At 39.7% G+C, this 23,481-nt stretch overlaps 1 non-coding gene across 1 annotated transcript; it reads left to right on the forward strand.

Annotated features, from left to right (window-relative positions):
• The first annotated feature begins 9,329 nt into the window (after nucleotides 1–9,329).
• LOC112998905 (small nucleolar RNA R71) lies at nucleotides 9,330–9,436 on the forward strand. The gene has a single exon (XR_003264084.1). It is a non-coding gene; the product is annotated as a small nucleolar RNA R71 (small nucleolar RNA).
• Nucleotides 9,437–23,481: the final 14,045 nt, after the last annotated feature.

The raw sequence follows: 23,481 nt of genomic DNA on the forward strand, positions 1-23,481 counted from the left end.
GCTTCTGTTGTTATTTATTCAATTTGATAGATTTCTTTTATATTTAGTTACTCAGTTATCAATAAATTTTCTTGATTGCATTGAAGGGAATCTCATTCATGACCTCCCATTGTGATGTTTGCATATTTCATTAAGAAATTTTGTTCAATGTAGATTAACAATGCAAAGATAGATAACTAAAATGGAGAGAGAGAGGGAAGAGGATGGGAGACTTCAAACTTGACTTGGAGGAAAAATGGTACCTCTAAATTCCCAGACTCATACATAACTCGATTTGTGGAAGGTATTTATGAAGTATGGGAAGGTGTGGCAAGTTTACATCGCCAGGAAAAGGGATAAGTGGGGGAATCATTATGGTTTTGTGAGATATTTGGAGGTGGGAGATGTCAAGAGCTTGAAAACAAAATTGGATGAAATCAAAATTGAGAATGTTAAGATGAATGCTAATGTTCCTCATTTTGAAAATAATTCTAACATTGGAGTAAGGAGGGGTGTGATGACTAAGAATGGTAGGGCACAATCTGACATGAAACCTAAAGGTCCACAACTAGGGACATATCGTGTTGCAAGGGAACAAACCTACAATGTCCCTAACAACAAAGGAAAAGGGGTAGTAGATACTCTTTATGCAAATGTAGTAAGATGTCCACCGACAGATGTCGGGCAAAAATGGAGAGTACATAAAAGGAAGGAAAACATTGACAATCACATTAAGGAGTGGACCACAAAAATGAAGGTTGATGGAGAGACAAAGGGGTGGCTAGTGGATAGATGGGCCAGGAGATTGAAGGATCTGACCCTCTTTGAAAGGCTCAACGACATCTACTTGTCAGAAGAAGGAGATAGAGTTAAACTTAGATACCTCAACAGCGATGCAATTTTATCTTTGGTGCCTCCCAAGAGATGTTGAGGGTATAATGCACAAATGAAGAAGGTGGTTTGTACTTTATATTCCATTCTCTAGTCAAATGTGATCCTTCTTTGAAATTTGGGAACAAATTGTTGTGGATACGAGTTACAGAGGTGCCCATCCACCTGTGGAGCAAAAAAATATTCTCAATGTTGCTAGCAACCAAAGGAAACTTTATGGCTATGCATCAAAACAAGAAGGATATAGAGAGAGTATACGTTGCAAGAGTGCTCATGAACATCTCTTCACTGGAACCTATTTTCTAGAAAGAAAGAGTGAAGATTAATGATTTTGTATATGAAATTCGAGAAGTAGAAGAAATTCCGTTGGTAGGGAGAAGGTGTGAACGTTTGAGGTGGGGGCATAAAGATTGTGATTTAGAAGCAACATCGGAGGACAACTTCATGGGACTTGATGTTAGTTCATCTAAATCTAAAAATGCAGAGGAGGATCTGGAACTTATGAGTTAAAACAAAATATTGTTCGTCAAAATATAAAATCTTTTTCAAAATGGATGATGTTGTGATAAACAAGTTTTTTAAGAACCTTTGTCCAATGACTGAGAGTGGATTGTTGTTTAATGGTGTATAGAACTTATTTAAAAAAAACTTGTGTGTAGAATGTGTCAATAATAGACTTTGAAATACATTGATAAGCTAAAGAAGAGCCATAAAAATACTTTGTTTTATACTAGTTCATTCAACCTAAATTCCGTCCAGATCTCTTTTACCAACTAGTAAAGGGTTCCACTAGTCAAACTTGATTACAACAAGAATTATTTTCTTCCACTTCTGGTTTACAAGTATTCTCAAGGCCACTACTGGCATGACCCTTAGATTTCCCCTAAATCTAAGAACACTCAAGTATTATTTTATCATTAAGCCACTCTTGTCTTTCACAAATAGAAGTTTGATATAGAATTAGATATTCTTTACAACACTCAACAAGTGAATTTAAAATAAGATTCTAATCTCTCACAAGTATTTTGTCTATTGCGAAGAATGAACTCTCTTAAGCTCAATGTATTTTTTAACTAAGGATTTTCTTTTTCTCTCATTTTTTTACTCATGACTCTTGACTCTTGTTTTTCTGCACTTGTTTGTCGTCGTTCTTCAATCTTTGATGTCATATTTATAGGTAGAGAGATGCTCAAAATTGTGGAGTGTATCTTTGGGATTGAATAATATGATCGATGAACATATTGATCTTGTTTCCTGATTAAGTAGACACTATGCATTTCTGTCTCATAGGATCAGGACTTTTCTTATCTGTCATTCATAGTCCAATGTGATTGTTAGACATATAAAAGGAAATTAAGAATAGATTCATAGATATGTTCCTTTTAAATAAGATCATATAGACTAGAATAAATTAATAATTCAAATGAAATGCTTATTCCAATTGTTGTTTGGATAGATTGGATGAGTACTTCTCGCTTCCAGTAGTTGAGGTATCCACTAATGGATAAATCTCACTTGGTGTTGCTTCCATTCATCAATCCTGTTGACTTACATGCAACAAAATGGTTAACACAAATTTATATCTTTGTTTTCATCAAAACCTTAAGAGTTGTATGGATCATCCAGTGTCTAACATGAGTGTTATGAATATGAAGCAAGAAACAAAGGCAACCCACAGTGTGGATGAAAAGGGAGGTGCATAGTATAATCAGGGTGCAAAAGAAGACATGGGCGGTCTTGATCGTAATAGTTGAAGTTGTGATAGGGAGGAGGAAGATGCTCTTGGAGTAGTGGCCATTGAGGTGAAGGAGGGCGTCGAGGTAGGGGAGGTTGTCGAAGGGAGGGAAATTTACTTGGTGGGCAAAAGGATTGCACGTTGGGTAATGGGGTAGAAGTGGTCAATGTCCAGTCTGACCATTTTGCTCACAACAAGAATACAAGGAGCCCAGGGGGGCCCACTGGACAACAATACTAGTGTGCTAGGTGGACAAGGGAGATGCAAAAAAACAGGGAGTGAAAGACAAAAGGAAAAGAAATAAGGTGGGCCATAATGAGGCCCAAGTGAAAGCAAACCAACAACTTGAAACTGGGCCTCATCAAAGCTCCCTCGTGAAGTCTAAAATAACTGAAAAAAGACGTCCACTCTAGAGAATAATTCCCACAAGTTTGAGGGGTGGTGCTAGGTGCACCAGCGTTATTGTTTATGCACCCAGCAATTTTAATTAATTTCGTAAATGCCGCTGTGCTTTCTTCTTCCTTTTTAAGTTGGTTTCGAAGCTTTTTTCATTTATGCCTCTGTGCTTTGTTCTTCACTTTCTCCTTTTCGAGTTGGTTTTTCATTGTTGAGAGAGGTGCCGCTTCGGTCGAGATGAAAGTGTTACGGGTCGGTGGTGATTGTTGCGATGGTTGGTTTGTCGTTGAAGGTACATCAGGTACGCAATGTTGTTGGGTGGGTGAGTGAGGTGATTGATCGAGGTCGTACCCAAATCAAATAAACATTAAAAATGCAGTATCTAGGAAGTGATCCTAGGTCGTCTCCCAACGAGCAATGGTCAACCAAACGTTCATAACAGATAGTAATAAAAAAATAACGAATTGGGGGGGGGGGGTGTTGTTTGTTTTTGTAAATTAAACAACAAGTAAATTTGAATTAGAAAATATCAGAATTAAAACACGTTGCTTCCCCTTGATTCACAAGAAAGTCTCTTATCCTAGGTTATGAGAATTTATCTTTTATCAGTTCAACCACTTAATCTAACCCTAAATTAAATTACTAAGCGAAATTTAACATAAGGTATTCATTATGTGATTACGCAACACATACACCAATTAATCATGAACGATCATTAAGCATGAACGTAAATTAAGCGCATAGACAATTAATCAAGCACTAAGCATGCATGGATTAATAGCAACAAATACAGAGTAATTGGTGAAGAGGAAAAACTGATCAGAATTTAATAATAATAATAGAACCTCAAAGAGAACTGTGCTGGATCCTCAAGAGAAAACAACGTTGGAAACTTAGCCTTCCATTAATCAGTAGAAAACGAAGAAAACTAGAATTATTCTTCCGAAACGAAAAAGTGTCTAAAAGAAGAAGAGAAGCCTAAAACTAAAAACGAAAAAGGAGAGAGAGAGTCCTCAAACTAGAGCCTTGGTGCTGTTATATATTTTCAGCCCCAAAGCTTACAAATCGGTTTTAAGTCCAAGTCCATAAATAAAATAAAATCTAGACAAGATAAGATAAGATTTGATAAAATAAAATCTAGATGAAATAAAATCTAGATAAGATAAGATCTAGATGAAATAGTATCTAGATTAGATAAAATCTAGATAAGATAAGATTCGATCTAGATAAGATAAGATTTGATAAAATTGTCTGCTCTCTTCAAGTCCAAGCCCAATTTTGGATTCAAGCCCAATTGCTTATAATTCTCCTGAAATTAAATTAAAAACACAAAATTAGTCTAATAGGCCCAAATGATAAAACTACATAATTAATTTGATAATTAAGGCTAATCAGTAATTAAAATGGTGACAAAAGGAGTTAAGAAATAGGAGAAAATGATGACACATCAAATCCCCTTACACTTAGCTTTTTGCACTCCTGGGCAAAATAAAAAAAAAAAAAAACAAAGCAAGGGACAAATCCAGAGACATTAAAGAGAAACAAACACAACAACAATTACATATTTCTCAATGAATCTCAAGGAATGAAAAGAATGGGTAACATACAACACATAAAGAGTTAAAGAATCAAGGCCGTCATGAAACTCATCCAAGTATCTCAAACATGGCAAGATAGTAAATCAGCTAAAGAATGAAAAGTGATAAAGCCTCACAAGATATGCACTCTATCTCTCAAGTGTCTAGGCTACTGTTTACTCTCAAAGCACCCATGAAAACAAACACCACATAGACTTGGCAAGACTCTAAAATTGACAACCACATCACAAACACATGCACATGAGGATCAAAATGTCTTTTAAGGTTGTAATGGGGCCAAGGACAAGGTAGATGAAAGTATGGGATAGTAGCTAAAACCCAAAGGAATAGAGGAGCAATGGGGAATAAGTGGGAAGTAATAAAAAGTAGTAAACCCCAAAACCAAAATTAAAAAGTAAACCCAAAACAAAATCAACCAAGTCCTTAAACCAATCCAAGTCTTCAAACCAAGACCTCATTTATTCAACTTCATTCTTTTTCTATTTTTTTTCTATTTTTTTTTATTTTTTTGATTTTGATTTTTTGAACGTGAACAGTAGCAATTGAAAGCATTTGAAAAATAAAGCAACGATTAGGCAATATATGTATATACATCAAGCATGGCCAAAATACCTCATCAAGCATGGCTAACAAAAACATATCATCCAATGAAACATACCTCCCCTTCACACTTATTCCCAAAACAATTCCAAAGCTCCAAAATTCCTTAAGGGTAGGGTGAAATCATGGTTTTTCACTTTAAGGCTTGTAATGAGCTCAAAACAAAGAAAGGGGAACATAGGCTCAAAGGGGCTATCAAAGGAATTAATTCAGGGTAGGCTCATTTGGCTAGAGGCTTATAAGAATAAAATGCCTAAATCATCTCCCAACATGCATGTGAAGCAAGAAGTATCAACAAGAGTCAAGCCAAGGCTATTGTGCAAGCAATCAATGGGGCAAAACACACTGAATAAAATAGATGATGATGGCTCAAATTCTCACCAAGGGTAAATCTATCACTTTCAATTTGAACCTTCAAAACTAACTTGACATGTAGAGAAAAACAAGGGTTTCAATTCACAAAATGCCAAGAAACTTCTATTTCAAAAACAATTACCCATTACCTGTACATAACCCAAAATTCAAAGAGGAACATGCAATGTTGTACGCAAACATAAAACCAAAATAACAAAATTAACCTAGAACCTAACAAACTTAAACTAGAAAACCTAATAAAATTAAACTTGAATACCCAACAAAATTAAAGAACAATCTTCTCCCCCCCCTCACACTTTAACAACACATTATCCTCAATGTAGCACAATCATAAGATCAAGAACAATCAAAGAAATCAATAAAATTTGGACAAGTGCAATAAAAGTAAAGAAGGAGTCAAAAGAAAGAAAACTCCCTAAGTCATGGCGGAAAAGAAGTAAGGTGAAGTAAGGAGATCTTTTGAGCAAGGACAACCCCCAATGCGTAATTGGATGTATCACACATTAGCTCAAATGGGGTTGTCCAATCAGGTGCCTGAATGATAGGGGTGGTAGTCACCGCACGCTTGAGGCAATCAAAAGCCTCTTTGCATTGGTCATCAAAATCAAACTCCACCTCCTTTTGCAGCAGATTGGATAGTGGAAGGGCCACTTTGCTAAAATCCTTGATAAAACGCCTATAAAACCCTGCATGACCAAGAAAAGAACGAACCTCTCGCACGCAAGAGGGGTAAGGCAATTGTGAAATAACATCTATTTTTGCAGGGTCTACCTTTATGCCCCTACTGGAAATGATATGCCCTAAAACTATACCTTGTTCTACCATGAAGTGACATTTTTCAAAATTCAGCACAAGGTTAGTTTCAATGCATCTACTAAGAACTCTATCTAGACTATCCAAACATGTATCAAAAGAGGATCCATAAACAGTAAAATCATCCATAAACACCTCTATGCAACTCTCTAAAAAATCACTGAAAATGCTAAGCATACACCGCTGGAAGGTACTAGGGGCGTGCATAGGCCAAAGGGCATTCTCCTATAGGCAAAAGTGCCAAAGGGACTGGTGAATGTGGTCTTTTCTTGATCCTTAGGAGCAATATGAATTTGTAAATAACCAGAAAAACCATCAAGAAAACAGTAATGAGATTTACTTGTCAAGCGCTTAAGCATTTGATCAATGAATGGCAGGGGAAAATGATCTTTTCTGGTTACCTGGTTCAGCCTCCTATAATCAATGCAGACTCGCCAGCTATTCTGCACTCTTGTGGGGATAAACTCATCCTTTTCATTCTTGATCACTGTGAGGCCTGTCTTCTTAGGAACCACTTGGATTGGACTCACCCATTGGCTGTCAGAAATGGGGTAGATGATTCCATCTTGTAAGAGCTTGGTCACTTCCTTTTTCACCACATCTAGAATGACGGGGTTGAGTCACCGTTGTGGCTGCCTCATTGGCTTAGCTCCATCATCTAAAAGTATCCTATGCATGTAGGTAGATGGGCTAATACTAGGAATGTCTGCTAAAGTCCATCCAATGGCTTTCTTGTGCTTCTTGAGAACTAGCAACAATTTATCTTCTTGCTTAGCATCAAGGGAGGCAGAGATGATCACTGGAAATTTTTCCTTGTACTCCAAGTAAGCATATTTGAGGGTTGCTGGTAAGGGCTTCAACTCTAGTGTGGGTGGTGGCTGAACAGTGGGAGGAACCATGGTAGGAGAAGAAGAAGGTTCCTTAGCCTGTACCTCATAAAGCAAGTCAGATGTAGATGTACTTCCTGCAACATGGTTAGTGCATTCTGACTCTAAAAAATCAACATCAAGAGGTACAACACCCAGAAAATCAAAACTAGATTCAAATTCAGATTCATTCTCAGCATAAAAATCAGACACAAGATCAAATTCAAACTCAGATTCAGATTCAATGCATAAGGAATGACAAGTATGCAGATCAGATAAAAATGGATGTTTCCTACCAGAATCAAAATCAAGCATATAATTATCAACAATCTGATCAATTATCTCAGCACAAAAACCAGAATGATCCTCAGATGGATGTTTCATGGCATCAAGAATGTTAAAATGAACAACAATATCACCAAATTCCATAGACAATGTGCTAACATAAACATCTATCTTGGTTCGGGTTGTTTTCATAAATGGCCTGCCTAAAATAATTGGAACTGAACCATGGGAAAATCCCTCTTCCATATTAAGAACATAAAAATCAATAGGAAAAATAAGTTCACCAACCCGAACCAGCACATCCTCTATGAAACCTACAAGGTAAGCAACACTTCTATTTTCCAAATGAATCACTACATCTGTAGATTGCAAAGGTCCAAGAGATAAAGAATTGAAAATGGACAGAGGCATGACACTAACTGATGCTACTAGATCTAGCATGGCATTCTCAAATTTACTGTCCCAATAATGCAAGGTATACAGAAAGTACCTGGGTCCTTACATTTCTCAGGAATGTGAGGAACAGATTTACCTATCAATGCTGACACATTTCTGCCCATGCTAATCCTTTCATTGCCTTTGAGCTTCCTTTTGTGGGTGCACAACTCCTTTAGAAACTTGGCGTATCTTGGAATCTGCTTGATGGCATCTAGCAGAGGTATGTTCACCTCTACTTTCTTGAAGGTCTCCAAGATCTCCTTTTCCACTTCTTCCATTTTTTTGTTTGGAATTGCACTAGGTGGGAATGGAAGAGGGATAGGAGGCTGCTTTAAGTCAGAATTACTAGAAGAAGGTCCACCTGCATGAAATTTTTTGTTAAGAAGCTTTCTCTTTTGTGCAACTATCTCATCCTCTTTTTCAGGTGTAGAATGAAGCTTGACAGGTTCAGGTGCAGGTGTTGCTACTTGTGGAGGCACTTGAATTTGGTTGTCAGACCTCAAGGTGATGGCACTCACATTTTTCGGATTTTGCACAGTTTGTGAAGGCAATTTGTCAGAATTGTGGGATTGAGCTTGATTCATCTGAGTAGCCATCTGCTCCATCTGATTTGTCAGACTCTAAATGGAGACTCTTGTCTCTTGCTGAAATTGCATATTCTGGATGGTCATTTGCCTCACTAACTCTTCTAAGGAAGGTTGAGGAGGAGCCTCAGTTGCTTGTTGTCTTTGTTGTTGTTGCTGCTACTGCATTAGGGGAGGAACATATGGCTTGCTTGGGCCAGCAACATTCTGAAAAGGAGGGACAAGCTGTTGTTGTTGTGGAGGACTTGTCCATCTCATATTTGGATGATTCCTCCAACCTGGATTGTATCTGTTGCTTGAAATATCATAATTATTCTGCTGTTGTTGGTTTTGCTACTGAGGGGGTCTATTATAAATGTTTGCAACATAAGCTTCAGGTTTCTCATTGACTCCAGATTGCTGCAAAGAAGGACAAAGATCTGTATGGTGATCTACAGAAGAACATAGACCACAGACTCTTGCAACAGGTGTAGATTTCTGATTCATGGCAAGCTGAGTTACAAGGTTGACCAAGGCATCAAGTTTTCCTTCAAGCTTTTTATTTTCAGTAGATAAAGATGAATCTGTGGCCACCTCATGGACTCCTCTAAGAACAATAACATCATTTCTTGCACTGGATTGTTAGGAGTTGAAAGCCATCTTCTCAATCAAATTCCTAGCCTCAGCAGGAGTCATATCACCAAGGGCTCCACCACTGGCAGCATCAATCATACTCCTCTCCATGTTGCTAAGTCCCTCATAGAAATACTGCAGAAGGAGTTGCTTAGAAATCTGGTGGTGAGGACAACTTGCACACAATTTCTTGAATCTTTCCCATTACTCATACAAGCTTTCTCCACTAAGTTGCCAGATGCCTGAAATGTCTTTTCTGATGGCAGTGGTCCTAGATGTAGGGAAGAATTTCTCCAAGAACACCCTCTTAAGGTTATCCCAGCTAAAAATGGACCTGGGAGCAAGGTAGTATAGCCAATCTTTTGACACTCCCTCCAGAGAATGAGGAAAAGCCTTTAGAAAGATATGATCTTCCTGGACATCTGGGGGCTTCATGGTGGAACAAACAATATGGAAATCCTTAAGATGCTTAAGAGGATCTTCACCTGCAAGACCATGAAACTTGGGCAGCAAATGTATTAGTCCAGTCTTAAGAACATATGGAACACCCTCAACAGGATATTGAATGCACAAGCTTTCATAAGTGAAATCAGGTGCAGCCATCTCCCTAAGAGTCCTCTCACGAGGTGGAGGTTGAGCCATGTTCTCAGTATAAAAATTAGTAGTGGAATGTTCAAAATCAGAATCACCCTCAACAGAATGCTCACAATGCACAGAATGACCAAGATGCACACTATGTCTAACTAATGTGATGCAAGCTCCATTGGAGCTTGTAGGCCTAGGATCTTCTTCATCAATGGATTCCTTTGCTTCTTGGAAGATAAATGGCAGCGGAATGGAGAAGGAAGAGAGAGAGGAAACGCCACTTCAAGGAGAAGATGAGTCTAGAAGAAGCTCACCACCATAGGAGGCCATGGATAAGAGCTTGGAGGAAGAAGGAGATGAATGAAGGGAGAGGGAGAGAAGAACACGAAATTTTGTGCTCAAAAGGAGCTCTGAAATCTGAAGTTAATATTCAAATGATCAAAGTTGAAAAAAATGCACACACATGACCTCTATTTATAGCCTAAGTGTCACACAAAATTGGAGGGAAATTCAAATTTCACTTGAATTTGAAATTGAATTTGTGGAGCCAAACTTTGGAGCCAAAATTTCACTAATTATGATTAGTGAATTTTAATTATGGTTCAGCCCACTAATCCAAGATCAATTCGAAGATTCTCCACTAAGTGTGCTTAGGTGTCATGAGGCATGAAAAGCATGAAGGACATGCACAAAGTGTGACTATATGATGTGGCAATGGGGTGTAGTAAGCAAATGCTCACCTCCCCCTCTAAAATTTAATTGGATTGGGCTTCTACCAATTCAATTAAATTTATTTCCAACCACACACATCAAATATCCACTTAGTGCATGTGAAATTACAAAACTACCCTTAATACAAAAACTAGTCTAGGTGCCCTAAAATACAAGGGCTGAAAAATCCTATATTTCTAGGGTACCCTACCTACATTATGGAGCCCTAAATACAAGGCCCAAAAATAATGAAACCTTAATCTAATATTTACAAAGATAAGTGGGCTCATACTTAGCCCATGGGCCCGAAATCTACCCTAAGGCTCATAAGAACCCTAGGGCCTTCTCTTGCATCTTTGGCCCAATCTACTTGGAGTTTTCTATCCAATGCCCTTGCGGGGTAGGATTGCATCATTCCCTCCCCCTTGAAAAGGATTTGACCTTAAATCCTGAGGTTCTTGAAACTCTGGGCTTTTTTCCTCAACACCTGTAAAAAGAACAAAAACATATGTATTAGTGGTGTTTAGTATGTTGAAGTAAGGTAAGGTTTGAAAACTCATTTCCTGGGCATCTTCCCATGAAGGAACATGGTTCCTCACCAACTCAATGAGTGGTGCTACAAGTATAGAGAAATATGGGGCAAACCTTTTGTAAAAGTTTGTTAAGTCTTGGAAGCCCCAAATTTTTCTTACACTTGGTGGAGCGGGCCACTCAGGAATGACATTTATTCCCTTAGGGTTCATGGGAACCCCTTGCTCACAATTTAAAAAATTAAGAAAAGTAAAGCAATAGAACATACCTTTTTCTGTATTTTCATGTTGATTATTCCTACCAAAAAGTATGACAAACCTAAGGTGTCCCATATGAGTGACTAAGTTTGTATTGAAACTAAAAATAAGAACAAACCTACCTAATGAGTCCCTATGTACACAAATCATGAAGATGTTGGGTGCACGAGTGATTTTACAAAAGAGTGTTGCACCACCCAAAGCATTCATCACACCACCTATTTTAGGGATTTGGTGCCTAATAATACCTATTTTGGGCACCAACAAAGCACAAGGATTTAATCTCTTGCGAACCAAACCCTCATCTAACAACTCCTTTACTTGAGGAATAAACTCAAGCCTAAGAGATGTGGCAATGCTAACAAGTGTCTTTTTACAAAGGAGAAAATGTGGAGGTTGTCTAAGAAGGGAAATTTCTTTAATATTTGTCTTTTTTTCAAAATGTCTTTCCTTCATAGCTAACCTCTTGGAGGAGACACTTACCTCCTTACACTCCTCCTTAACCATTAATGGTTGTCCTTCTTCTTGGGGGTAGATCTCTTCACTAGATTCTTCCCCTTTTGCTTCTTCACTTTTACTAGAGGAAGGTGAAGTAGTAGCCTCATCTTGGCTACTATAAATGTCTTGGCCCCTCATAATCATGGTTTTCTTGGTGGGGCATTGAGAAGTGAAATTCTGATACTGGGGACAGATGTCGTACAGGATGTCACGACATCACGCTTCAGAACATGCAGATTGTATTTGACAGTGTGCACAGTTTAAGCAAGTAAATAACACAAGAGAATTGTTAACCCAGTTCGGTGCAACCTCACCTACATCTGGGGGCTACCAAGCCAGGGAGGAAATCCACTAAAATAGTGTTAGTTCAAGGTCTAACAGCCACTGTTTACAACCTTCTCACCTAACCACTACCCGTGCGATCTCTACCTAAGAGCCACTCTTAGATATGAGAAACCCCGCTCACTCCCTCTCAAACACTCTCCCGTGTTTACAAATAATTCAAAGACACACCAGAGATCAACTCTGAACAAAAGAGATCAACTCTACACACTAGAGATCAACTCTACACACAAGAGATCAACTCTACACACAAGAGATCAACTCTACACACTCAGGTCCAACACTTGATGTTAGGGTATCATCAAGGTGGCTCACAAAACACTCAAGTCCCAAAACTCACAAAATAACTCTTCAATCCCGGACTTGGTACAGAACTCGTGCAGCCTCCATGATTATATAGCAATGTGCGTTTCTGGGCTGCAACGGCTTGTGCTGGAGGAGATCTATCATTCTTCCTGAAAATCTGCAGTTAAAGAACTAAAAGATACAGTCTGATCTTTTAGTTTTTATCTTTAATCTTTAATCCCTGAACGAACTCTTCTACTTTGAAATTCGAACTTTAATTATCTTTTAATTCGTTCCAGAAGATAGATCATCTTATCTCTTGCTAACTGCACAGTAATCTGTTAAAGATATAACAGATTTATGTGTCCAGTATTTTCGGGCCAGATGTCAGGACATCGTGTCCGACATCGTGGATTCTGCAGCTTCAATTCTTCATTTGACATTTTATCTTGACTTATGCATTGTGCAGCAACTCCAGTATTTTCGGGCAGGATGTCAGGACATTGTATCCGACATCGTGAATCCTGCAACTTCAATTCTTCATTTGACATTTCATCTTGCATTGTGCATTGTGCAGCCCGATCTTATTCTTTGACATAACGTTGGACATCATGTGCAGCAACTCCAGCTTTCCTTCATTGTCTAAGTGCTTATGTTTTAACAAAATCTTAGCCAATCTTTTAAAGCTTAGTAAAGCTAAGCACTAACAATCTCCCCCTTTGGCAAATTTTGTCTAAAACATACTTAGACACTTCCTGAGCAGGTACGAGCAGTTATGCAAGTGGGATCAGCAACTTCCATTATCAGAGTAATCAAGCACAGCGGAATCTGTAGTTTAGACAAGTTGCAAGTCATTTCCAGGATGTCAAGACATCTCACATGACATCTGCTTTCTGCTTCTGCTCCCCCTGTCTCCATGCTTACTGCAGCATCTTCTATCAGCTACTAGTCTTTTCCAGGATGTCAAGACATCTCATGTGACATCAGCTTTCTGCTCCCCCTGTCTTCATGCTCTTACTAGTAGCTTACATCAGTCATCATCAGCAGCAGTCTCCCCCTCAAAGTCATATACATACAACTCCCCCTCAAAATCATGAATCATGCATACATCGTATCCTACTGCCATACATCGTATCAATCATGCATAATAGCAAGCATAATACTATTACTCCCCCTTTTTAGACAGAATTTGACAAAAGTAGAATGCATGAACTTAAGGTGCAAATATTACAGACCCATAGTAAACCATTGTTCAAAGGGACATGCCCCTTTAGCTAATAAAAGTAAAAGCAAAAAACATAAAGGTCTGATGATCATGGGGTGGCTTCAGAATCATCATCTGATTCAGTATCTTCTGCTGCATCTTCCTCTTCCTCAGCAGCTTCTTCTTCTTCCTCAGCTGCTTCTTCCTCTTCTTCAGCTGCTTCTTCATCATCAATGCCACTTTCTGAGAGCCTTTTGATCAGGCGTTCCAGCTCCATTTTCTTCTCTGTGGTGGCTTTGATGGTTGCTTCCAGCACCTTGCATGTGTCCTTGAGTTCAGCAATCAGAGCATCCTTGGACACAGCACCTGAAGCAGCAGCTTTCCCTGATGTCGAGACAATGTCTGGGACATGTGTCCCCTCAAACAGTTTGTAATGCAGGGATAGAGGAGATTCTCTCTTCATCACAGAGTCAATGTTGTTTAAGATATTGGGATGTTGACTCAACATAATGCCACACAATACAGTAGGGAAGGCAATGGGTAATTTGACAGCAAAAGATTCTGAATGCTTAACAGTTTGATCAAAAATATAGTTTCCAAAATTAAATTTGGACTTGGTTCCAACAGCATACAGAAATTTACCCAAACCTGTGGCAACAGTGGAAGTATGATTGGTGGGTACCCAGTTTGCAGCGCCAATCCTATGCAGAATTGCATACTTCACACTCAGCTTCCCTGCAGAAAGCTTCCCTTTCTTTGGCCAATGCTGGATTTGTTTGGCAGTGATTTCCTTGGCAATTTGATGCTCAGAAACAGTGATGTCCACCACTCCATCCGTTGGTCTGCCCAGGTACTTGTTGATTACAGCAGGGGAGAATCTAACACATTTTCCTCTGACAAATACTTTTTGATACTCATCACTCTTTCTGTTTGTTATGTCAGAGGGAATGTTGACAATGAATTCCCTGACTAGGCCTTCATAACAGTCTCCCAACTTGGTGACTGTCTTCAGTAGTCCAGCAGCCTTGATGAGGTCCATGGTCTCCTTGCAATCCAAGGCATCTCTTCCCAGTTCTCTTTCAACCGCAAGTCTGCGTTGATACACATATTTCCACTTTTCAACATTGCCAATGGAGTGGAAAGAGATGTTGTCCAATGGTGCATCAGGAACATTTCCAGGCACCTTTCTCCCAGATTTCTTGGCCCTCTTTGATGTCGAAACATCTAGTTCGACATCCTCATCAGAATCAGATGAGGAAATTTCTTTCCTCTTCTTGGAAGGAATTGCGACTTTGCTTCGTCTGGATGAGGTAGGAGTGATTGGTGTGCTCTTCTTCTGTGCCATAGTCTTGATTCGTCCAGACCTCTTAATGGGGGTTTTACCCTTTCGGCTTTGTAATCTTTCTGCGATACCAGGTGCCAACTTGTTGGCAATGGGTTCCTCATCAGATTCTACTTCTTCCAGGTCAATGAGGTCACCTGGCGCAGGTTCTGGTGCCCGTGGTGCAGGGGTCTCCTTTGTGGCTTGATCATCTTCCTCTGTTGATCTCTCTTTGCTGGAGGTAGAGAGGACTTCAGCATTTGGAGCGGAAGATGTCGGAACATCTTTCTCAACATCAGGCACAGAAACATTCGGGGTGGAGGATGTTGGAGCATCTTCACCAGCATCAGGAACAGAGGCGTCTTTCAAAATGCTACTCACAATACTGCGGATCTTCTTATCCATCTCCGGGTCTACTTCCCTAGGACTTGTTGCAAGGCTAGGGTTTTCAGAAATCTTCACACCCTGTTGTCGTTTGGGAACCAATTTTTCAGGAACAGGGGCTTGACCAGGAATCATCTGTATGGGCTGGATATTGAATTCAGGTCGTTCCTGGTTTGATGGTGCAGAGGGTGAACCAGGAGCTGAAGTTTCTTTTGGTGAGGTAGCCATGGAAAAGCAGAGCGTTTGGAATGATTTCGTAAATTTCTGAGAGCTATTGGGAAGTGCTGATGAAAACACGAATGCCACGAAAATATAAATTTGAATGAAGAATGTAGAGGGGCGTGTGAAGCAACGGTCAAATCTGTTTTGGCCCAGTAATGAACGTGCTATTAATTTTAAGTGATTCGTTTGGGCACGTTCAGATATCAGTAGCTGCTATAATTCCTCTAGCAGACAAATGCCCAGCTTGCCCCTCAGTTTTTCAAACTGATTTGCATCCAATGCCTTTGTGAAAATATCTGCGATTTGTTCCTCAGTATCAACATGCTTCAGTGTGATAACTTTATCATCAACAAGCTCTCTAATATAGTGATGTCTAATGTCAATGTGCTTGGTTCTGCTGTGTTGAACATGATTTTTAGAAATATTAATAGCACTCAAGTTGTCACAGTATAATGTCATGACATCTTGTTCGACATTGTACTCTTTGAGCATCTGCTTCATCCAAACTAGTTGTGAACAGTTGCTTCCTGCTGCAATATACTCTGCTTCTGCGGTAGATAGGGACACACAGTTCTGCTTCTTGCTGAACCATGAAATAAGATTGTTGCCCAGATAGAAACATCCACCAGAAGTGCTTTTTCTGTCATCTGCACTTCCAGCCCAATCAGCATCACAATACCCAACCAGCATTGAATCTGAACAATGACAGTACATAATCCCATAGTCACTGGTGCCATTTACATATTTCAGAATTCTCTTTACTTGATTCAAGTGACTAGTCTTGGGATTGGCTTGATATCTTGCACAAACACCTACTGCATAGGTGATGTCAGGTCTGCTAGCTGTTAAATATAGTAAGCTCCCAATCATGCTTCTGTACAGACTTTGATCAACACTGGTCCCAGCTTCATCTTTTGACAGCTTCAAGTGAGTAGGTGCAGGTGTTCTTTTATGGCTGGCATTCTCCATCCCAAACTTCTTGACAATGTTCTTTGCATACTTGCTTTGTGAGAGGAATATGGAGTCTTCCATCTGCTTCACTTGAAGTCCCAGAAAATAAGTCAGCTCTCCAACAAGACTCATCTCAAATTCAGATTGCATCTGTTGGACAAAATGTCGAAGCATCTCATTCGACATCCCTCTAAACACAATGTCATCAACATATATCTGTGCAATCATCAAGTTTTCAGCATCTTGCTTGACAAAGAGAGTCTTGTCAATTCCTCCCTTCCTATACCCTTGCTGAGTAAGGAACTCTGTTAGCCTTTCATACCAAGCTCTTGGAGCTTGCTTCAATCCATAGAGAGCCTTCTTGAGCCTGTATACATGATCTGGATGAGTTGGATCTACAAATCCCTTTGGTTGCTCCACATAGGCTTCTTCATTCAGGTATCCATTCAGAAACGCGCTCTTCACATCCATCTGGTACAGCTTGAATTTGAGGATGCAAGCTACACCAAGTAACAATCTGATGGACTCAAGCCTAGCAACTGGGGCAAAAGTTTCATCAAAGTCTACACCTTCAATCTGAGTGTAGCCTTGAGCAACAAGTCTGGCCTTGTTTCTGGTTATAACACCTTCTTCATTGGTTTTGTTCTTGAAGATCCACTTGGTGCCAATCACATTAGTTCCCTCGGGTCTCGGAACTAGCTCCCAGACTTCATTCCTTTTGAATTGCTCCAATTCTTCTTGCATAGCATTGATCCAGAACTCATCATTCAGTGCCTCTTTCACATTCTTGGGCTCAATTTTGGAGACAAAGCATGAATTGGAGACAATCTCAATCTCCCTTGATCTTGTAGTGACTCTTCTGTTTGGATCTCCTATAATCAGCTCCTTGGGGTGCATCTTCTGGATTCTAATGAAGGGTTTCTTGTCAGGTTGGTTGATGTCTGGTTCATCTGTAGCAGGATCAGAGTTTTCTGCATTTTCTGCACTTTTAGCTGCATCTGCTACATTGTCTCCCGATGTTCTGACATCTTCTTCGACATCCTTCTTTCTTGCTGGAGTTAGATCATCAACAACCACATTGATGGATTCCATCACAGTTCTGGTTCTGGAATTGAATACTCTATATGCTCTGCTGTTTGTAGAGTATCCCAGGAATATTCCTGCATCACTCTTGGGATCCATCTTTCTCCTTTGCTCTCTATCTGCCAAAATGTAACATGGGCTTCCAAAGATGTGAAAGTGCTTGACAGTTGGCTTCCTCCCTTTCCAGATTTCATACAGTGTGGTTGAAGTCCCTCTTCTAAGTGTGACTCTGTTGTGGATGTAGCATGCTGTGTTCATGGCTTCAGCCCAGAGATTATAGGGAAGTTCTTTGGCATGAAGCATGACCCTAGCAGCCTCTTGTAAAGTCCTGTTTTTCCTTTCAACTATGCCATTTTGTTGTGGTGTAATGGCTGCAGAGAACTCATGAGTGATGCCTTCAGAAGTGCAGAATTCAGTGAACCTGCTGTTTTCAAACTCTCTGCCATGGTCACTCCTGATTCTCTTGATGGCACAGTCTTTTTCTCTTTGAAGTCTTAGGCTCAACTCCTTGAATACTTCAAAGGTGTCTGATTTTTCTCTGATAAAGTTGACCCAGGTAAATCTGGAGAAATCATCCACAACAACATAAGCATACCTCTTTCCTCCAAGGCTTTCAACTTGCATAGGCCCCATCAAGTCCATGTGAAGTAGTTCCAGCACCCTGGTCGTGGTCTGATGTTGAAGCTTCTGGTGGGACATCTTGACTTGCTTTCCAATCTGACATTCACCACAGATTCTGCCTTCTTCTATTTTCAGATTGGGAATGCCTCTAACAGCACCTTTGTCAATGATTTTCTTCATGCCTCTTAAGTGCAGATGCCCAAATCTTTGATGCCATATTCTGACTTCATCTTCTTTGGAGGATAGACATGTGGAGGAGTAACTGGTTTCTTGAGGTGTCCATAGGTAACAGTTGTCCTTTGATCTGCTGCCCTTCATTAGAACTTCACTCTTCTCATTTGTCACCAAGCATTCTGACTTTGTGAAGTTTACATTGAATCCTTCATCACACAGCTGACTGATGCTGATCAAGTTTGCAGTCAGTCCCTTCACCAGCAGTACTTTGTTCAAACTAGGAAGTCCATCATGAACTAGCTTTCCCATTCCAATGATCTTTCCTTTAGAGCCATCTCCAAATGTCACATAGCTAGTGGAGCAGGGCTCAATGTTCACCAGGAATTCTTTAACTCCTGTCATGTGTCTGGAACAGCCGCTATCTAGGTACCAATCTTCCTTAGCTGAAGCTCTAAGTGAAGTATGAACAACAAGACTGACAATCTTGTGTTTTGGAACCCACATCATCTTCTTTCTGCTGTTGCTACTTTGAGTTCCATGATGTGGATGGCCATGTAGATGATAGCAAAAGGGCTTTATGTGACCATACCTGCCACAGTAGTGACACCTCCACTTCTTTCTTTTGCTCCTTTTCTGCTGCGTTTCATGATGTCGAGACCGATGTTGTGACATCGTGGCTCCAGTGCTGTTTTTGGCAGGAACAAATTCTGTCATGGTTGTTCTGCCAGCAGACTTAGGATTAAATCCAAGTCCTCTCTGGTTTCCAACATTCTTTCCAAGCTGCAGCACCTCATCAAGCGTATCTGAGCCTTTATTCAGCATCTTTATTGATTTTGTCATGTTTTCCAGTTTAGAGTTCAGAAAACCAACTTCTCCTTTAAGCTCAGAGATCTCCTCTTCATGTGCCTCCTTTTCAGCCTCCAGATCTGCAATGACCTTCTTCAGTTGTGCTTCTTGCTGAAGGATCTTCTCACTTTTGATGCATAGTTTTCTATAGGATATAGCAAGCTCATCAAAAGTGATTTCACTATCTGTATCACTTGAGTCTTCAGCAGATTCAAATCTCCCAGTGAGTGCATTTACATCTCTGTCAGAATCACTTTCTTGTTCACTCTCTGTATTATCAGACCGACATACAGAAAGTCCTTTCCTCTGCTTCTTGAGATGAGTGGGACATTCAGCTATGATGTGTCCATAGCCTTCACACCCATGGCATTGAATTCCTTTGCTGTGACTGGGCTTTTCATCTGACCTTTTCTGGTATTTACTACCTTTCCTGATGTCGAAAGGGATGTTCTGGACATGTGGTTTCTGCCTCCTATCCATTCTGTTCAGCACTTTGTTGAACTGCTTTCCAAGGAGCACAACTGCATTAGTCAGCCCTTCATCAGTATCCAGGTCATACTCATCTTCTTCTCCTTCATCATTGGACACGAAAGCCAGATTCTTGCTCTTCTTTTCAGCCCTATCCGAGAGTCCTAGCTCAAAGGTTTGAAGGGAACCAATGAGTTCATCTACTCTCATGTTGCAAATGTCTTGGGCCTCCTCTATTGCAGTGACTTTCATGTCAAATCTCTTAGGCAAGGATCTGAGGATCTTTCTCACCAGCTTTTCATCTGTCATTCTCTCTCCCAAGGCGGTGCAAGCATTGGCAATTTCAAGAATGTTCATGTGGAAGTCATGAATACATTCTTCCTCCTTCATCTTCAGATTTTCGAATTTTGTAGCCAATAGTTGCAATCTGGACATCTTCACTTTGGAGGTTCCTTCATGAGAGGTTTTCAGGATCTCCCATGCATCCTTGGCCACTGTACATGTGTTGATCAGTCTGAAGATATTCTTGTCAACTCCATTGAATAGAGCATTCAAGGCTTTGGAGTTTCCAAGTGCCAATTCGTCTTCTTCTTTTGTCCAGTCTTCTTCTGACTTCAATTCATCAGTGGGCTTTCCTTCTGTGTCCAGCATCTTGGGATGTTCCCAGCCTTTGATGACAGCTTTCCAGGTTCTGCTATCCAGTGATTTGAGGAAGGCCACCATCCTTGCTTTCCAGTATTCATAGTTGGTTCCATCCAGAATTGGTGGTCTGTTCACTGGTCCTCCTTCTTTCTCCATGTTCATCAGAATTTATCTCCCTAGATCTCACTCAGTGACTTCGAGTGCCTGCTCTGATACCAATTGAAATTCTGATACTGGGGACAGATGTCGTACAGGATGTCACGACATCACGCTTCAGAACATGCAGATTGTATTTGACAGTGTGCACAGTTTAAGCAAGTAAATAACACAAGAGAATTGTTAACCCAGTTCGGTGCAACCTCACCTACATCTGGGGGCTACCAAGCCAGGGAGGAAATCCACTAAAATAGTGTTAGTTCAAGGTCTAACAGCCACTGTTTACAACCTTCTCACCTAACCACTACCCGTGCGATCTCTACCTAAGAGCCACTCTTAGATATGAGAAACCCCGCTCACTCCCTCTCAAACACTCTCCCGTGTTTACAAATAATTCAAAGACACACCAGAGATCAACTCTGAACAAAAGAGATCAACTCTACACACTAGAGATCAACTCTACACACAAGAGATCAACTCTACACACAAGAGATCAACTCTACACACTCAGGTCCAACACTTGATGTTAGGGTATCATCAAGGTGGCTCACAAAACACTCAAGTCCCAAAACTCACAAAATAACTCTTCAATCCCGGACTTGGTACAGAACTCGTGCAGCCTCCATGATTATATAGCAATGTGCGTTTCTGGGCTGCAACGGCTTGTGCTGGAGGAGATCTATCATTCTTCCTGAAAATCTGCAGTTAAAGAACTAAAAGATACAGTCTGATCTTTTAGTTTTTATCTTTAATCTTTAATCCCTGAACGAACTCTTCTACTTTGAAATTCGAACTTTAATTATCTTTTAATTCGTTCCAGAAGATAGATCATCTTATCTCTTGCTAACTGCACAGTAATCTGTTAAAGATATAACAGATTTATGTGTCCAGTATTTTCGGGCCAGATGTCAGGACATCGTGTCCGACATCGTGGATTCTGCAGCTTCAATTCTTCATTTGACATTTTATCTTGACTTATGCATTGTGCAGCAACTCCAGTATTTTCGGGCAGGATGTCAGGACATTGTATCCGACATCGTGAATCCTGCAACTTCAATTCTTCATTTGACATTTCATCTTGCATTGTGCATTGTGCAGCCCGATCTTATTCTTTGACATAACGTTGGACATCATGTGCAGCAACTCCAGCTTTCCTTCATTGTCTAAGTGCTTATGTTTTAACAAAATCTTAGCCAATCTTTTAAAGCTTAGTAAAGCTAAGCACTAACAAGAAGTAATGTGTCCTCTTCCAAGACATTTAAAGCACTTCATGGAGCTAGTCTTCTCTTGCATACTAGCCTTAAGGGGTTGCTTTTCTATTGTCTTCCCCTTATCATCTTTGGGCTTAGAAGGTCTCACCCCTAAGATTCCTTGACCTTGGTCTTTCTTTGGATAAGAGTGAGAGCCATAAGATTTTGAAGTAGACTTCCTTTTAAGTTGTTGCTCTACCCTTATTTCCCAATCTAAATTAGCCTCTACATTGTCCTTCCCATGGAAGTATGGGAGTTTAATGTTAACCTCTTGAGGCTTTCTTTGATTTTCTCTCCTATGGGAGTGAGGTCTAAGATGTGACCTATGTCTTCCTTCATAATAGTCACGAAGTTCTTCACTTAGGCTCTTGCAAGAGTTATGACTACTATAGGAGGCATGTTTTTCTTTTCTTAACTCTTTTAGTATTTTCCTTCTTTCATCTTCCCTTATTTTCTCCTTTTCATCTTGACTTATTTCTTTCGCTCTTTTTTTTCCTTTTTCTTTTCTCTCTTGTTTTTCTTTCCACAACTTAAGGGATCTCAACTCATCTAATATCTTATACAAGGGGTCCTTAGGAGTAGAACCCTCACCATTAACACTAGATGAAGAATGAAGACTCATGTTGGTTCCTAAGTTATGGTTCTTTCTTGTTGGGGGTTTCAAAACAAAAGGTAAAATAAACTATGGTTGAAACTAGCCAAAATAAACACTAAAAGAGGTGTGAAAGATAAGGTAAAAACTAATTGGTAAAAGGCAAGCTATCTAGACGGTTTGACAATGGAGGGTAAAGGAAATAAGCTATGAAAATAAGCAAGAAATTAAAGTGCAAGAAATGCAAACTAGGCGGATCCTAAGAGTGTTTGGATGACCTCATTTAAGGTTCCCAACAAAACACTCACTATCCTAAGGGGAAATTGCCTAAAATTATTACACACAAATGGAAGTAGGGTGACCTAGCGGAGGCTCCCAACTTACTTCCAATGAAAGGCCTTTTTGTTACAAAATTTGAAAGCAAAGCAAATTGCCAATTACAAAATTACAAAGAAAAAAGTCCTCAATTGTGGTGGCTATTCTCTCTTTAGTGTTTCACTCAATTTGGAGTGCTTCTTAGTCCAATAGCTCTTAAGGTGGTTGGCCCCTTGCTTCTTGACTCAAATTCTTCAAGATATGGCACCAATCCTCCTTTCCAATTCCCTATATGACAACTTACAAGCAAGGAAACAAAGAGACAAGCAATAACCAAAGACCAAAAAAATGAAATGAAAGCTAAACCAATAGAGTTTTAACAAGACAAATTTCCAAGGATTATTCAACAATTAAAGCAATGAAAAGCACAAAAAAGCAAGCTAGGACTCAAAGAGAAACCTAGAATGGCTCTAGAGTAGAGTAGAAAAACTCTAAAAAAAAAGACTCAAGAAACCTCTAGTTTTGGCACTTGTTTTCACAATAATTTTCAATTTAAATTTCATAACTAGGATTGTTATAAAATAGGCACCAATTATAGAACAAATTTTGAGCCAAAACAACAAGCACACTTTCCTTTCACTTTACTTTTTTTTTCCTGGAAACTGATTTTTCTGCCAACTTGTGAGATTTTTCTTATTTTTTCATTTAATCCAAATCGCTTGGTTCTTTTTTTATAATTTTTGTCCAGATGTCTAAAAAATTCAGTAAAAGTTTCAGCTCAAAAAACGTAGTGACCAATTACCAGTAATTTATACAAGTTCGTATGTTCAAGCTGCCAGCACCAGCAATTTCAGCCTAGAAATCAAGAGTA

The sequence above is a fragment of the Glycine max genome, chromosome 13 (assembly GCF_000004515.6).
Source record: "Glycine max cultivar Williams 82 chromosome 13, Glycine_max_v4.0, whole genome shotgun sequence".
NCBI lineage: Eukaryota > Viridiplantae > Streptophyta > Magnoliopsida > Fabales > Fabaceae > Glycine > Glycine max.